We start from the raw sequence: 3,415 nt of genomic DNA, 5'->3' as shown, positions 1-3,415 counted from the left end.
TCTTGGGCTGGTACTTGGTGGGTACCGAAGGTCGGGTGCCCAGGTGCTGTTCCTCGGGGCTGGCGGTGAGTCAAACTCACCCGTGAGTTGAGTCGGGGGTTTGTAACGCAGGGCCTCGGGGCTGACTTCTGGGCTGTACTGGACCTCCTGGTCCTGAGTACGTCGCTGCGGGTCGGGGCTGTACTGGGCCTCCTGGGCCAGAGCGCGTTGCTGCTGGTCGGCTTGACACTCCTCTTCCTCCTCCTCCTCTTCCTCTGCTAGGACCTGGAGTCTTTTGTTCAGTCTCTCGGCGTGGTCCGGTTCCGTTACCCGGTTGCTAGGTCTCGTATGGACCGGCTGGGGAGGGGGTTCGGAGACGTGGACAGGATCCTCCTGTAGGCGGGGTCCCGGGTCGCTTCGTCGGGTAGGGGAATGTGTCCTAGACCCATGTCTTGACGACCTCTGAGAGCTCCGTGCGGAGTGAGGGGGTGTCGCCATGGCAACCAGTTTGTCCATCAGCTCCGCCTGCAGCCGGTCGCGCTCTGCCTCGCGCCGGGCATGGGCTGCGTCGCGCGCTGCTTCGCGCTGGGCATTGGCGGCGTCGCGCTGCGCATTGGCGCTGGCCTGGGCAGCGTCGCGCTGTGCGTTGGCGACGTCGCGCTGGGCATTGGCGCTGGCATGGGCGGCGTCGGCGCGGCTTCTCTCGACGTCGCGCTGGGCATTGGCGCTGGCATGGGCGGCGTGGAGCTGTGCATTTGCGACGTCGGCGCGGCTTCTCTCGATGTTCTCTTCTGTCTGGAGGCGTCTGGTCTCCAGTCTTATTCGGTCGTCCTCGCTCCTTTGTTGCGCCTGGAAGCGCTCTCGCTCACCTGCGTAATGTTCGCGCTCGCACGTCTGTTGCGCTTGAAGTCGATCGCGTTCGGTGGAGGCTGCCAGGGTGGCGATGAGTGCTTGCGCCAGCATCTTGTCCGCCTCGCTGGGGGAAGACGCCGTTCGGGGCGATCGGCTCCCGGCAGTACTTGTTGGAGATCCGTTCTCCTGTTGCGTACCGAGGAGATCCGTCTCCTGGGTGCGCGTCTCTCTAGGGTTGTCTTCCTCCCGGGGGTGATCGGGGGCTATGTCTGGGGGTAAAGTCGTGTCAGTTCCCTCCTGGTCCCCACCGTGAGCTTGGTCAGTTACATTAGCACCCACTAGGGCCTATGTGGTCGGGGTAACCTGGTTGTTAAGGTCAGACATAATTTTACTTTCTACTTTTTCCGCGTTTAACTTCCCTTTAAAGCTAGGTATTGGACTGACAGAGTATGCCTCTAGGTAGGGAGGTGGCTGTCGTCTGCGCTGCGGGCGATCTAGCTTAGGAGAACCGTTTGTGGAGTGTTCGTCATCGGCCATGTCAATATTAATATTATATTAATATTACGCTAATTATTATCTCGGCTATCGAAGGACCAATTGTAACTGAGGGGTACAATTCCCTGACTGTATTAATCAAGTACTGATATCATTAAATCACTACCGTCTATGTACTCCTGGCCAATACTGTACATAAGTATTATTAGATTAGAACACTCCCACAATAACACGGTTTTCCACACAAAATACTCGGTTAGAATATTTATTACATAAAGGATTATATTACATGACTTAGTTGCGCTTATAAGGCAAATAGAATGTGCATAGGCGAGTCAATAGTAAATATTAAGGATGATCTCTAGGGATATGGGGGTACTACCGGTTGTAAGCCAGCAGAGGGGGCCAAAGCTCTATGCAAGTCCAGGGTCCACGGAGCTGTAGCAATGCACCTGGAGACGGTGTATTTACTCCCTGCGTCAGCGGAGAAAGCAGCCTGGTAATCCCAGGGTGCGCTCCGCGCAGATGAAGGTGGAAGCCGTGGGGTCTCCGGTACGACGGAGACGGGCTTGAGTGATGTCTCCACGGGCACGTGGGTCCCACAGCAGTAGGTGTAGACGGTTCTCTGCTTCCAGCAGCGTAGTGAAGAATGAAGAATAATAATCCTTGCCCGGAGAGTGGCACCGCTGGCGGGGTGTAAGTCCTCCGTGGTGCTGCTGCTCCGGTGTAAATCCTCCGGTGCGGTAATGCACGGTTAAACTTGACGTTACTCTACTATTAGCACGGGCAATAAGTGCTCTATGTCGACGCACAATTACTCACTCCACGTGGTCTTTGACTCGTAATGAAGGCTTACTAATAAATAGAGAACGATACGACAAACAGACGTATTAGGATAACACGAGACTATATTGGGGCGATGCGAGCCCTGCTCTGCCCACGTTGCGTAGTGGGTGAGACGTTGCTTGGATAACTGAACCAGACTGAACTGAAGGCGAACTGGAAAGGAACTGCAAGGGAAGTTCTGTATTCGCCGCGCTATATTTATATGTGCGGGGGGTAAACGATGGTGCCAGCCTGCTCACTGTCTCATAGCCTTGGGCGAAAGCGGGCATGTTTGGGCAAGTCCTGGCGGTAGCTTTCAAGTCAGCTCGAGGGGGTATGGCGCTGGCGCCTAGGGGTCGCTTCCAATAGGAGAACGAATATTATGGTCTGTCCTGCTACCAGGTAAAGGGATATTCCGTATATATTGTACAAGGCATATACAGGGGATATCAAACGATATGCAGATATTATACATGGGATCTCAGGCAATAAATATATATATTCGGTTTAATCTGACCCTTTGTAACAGAGAGACTAGTACATTGAGAGTGATGTAGTGAGAGACTAGTACATTTAGAGTGATGTAGTGAGAGACTAGTACATTGAGAGTGATGTAGTGAGAGACTAGTACATTGAGAGTGATGTAGTGAGAGACTAGTACATTGAGAGTGATGTAGTGAGAGACTAGTACATTGAGAGTGATGTAGTGAGAGACTAGTACATAGAGAGTGATGTAGTGAGAGACTAGTACATAGAGAGTGATGTAGTGATGACTAGTACATTTAGAGTGATGTAGTGAGAGACTAGTACATTTAGAGTGATGTAGTGAGTGACTAGTACATTTAGAGTGATGTAGTGAGTGACTAGTACATTTAGAGTGATGTAGTGAGTGACTAGTACATAGAGAGTGATGTAGAGAGAGACTAGTACATTTAGAGTGATGTAGTGAGAGACTAGTACATTAGAGTGATGTAGTGAGTGACTTGTACATTGAGATGGATGAGTCTGTGTGTATGTGCATGCATGTGTGTGTTTGTTGTGGCAGGGCAGGTGAGGAGAAATCTGAGCATTCTTTGCGTATATGTCTGAGTCTGTATGTGTGTGTCTGCATGTGCGTGTGTGTGTGTGTGTGTGTCTGCGTCTGCATGTGCATGTGTGTGCCTGCGCGCGCGCGTGTGTGTGGCGTGTGTGTGTGTGTGTGTGTGTGTGTGTGTGCGTGTGTGTGTGTGTGTGTGTGTGTGGGTGTGTTTTGCGGAGGAAGGTA

Source organism: Notolepis coatsorum, assembly GCF_963971535.1.
Source record: "Notolepis coatsorum genome assembly, chromosome: 19".
Taxonomy (NCBI): Eukaryota; Metazoa; Chordata; class Actinopteri; order Aulopiformes; family Paralepididae; genus Notolepis; species Notolepis coatsorum.
Note: the sequence above shows the minus strand (reverse complement) of the source record.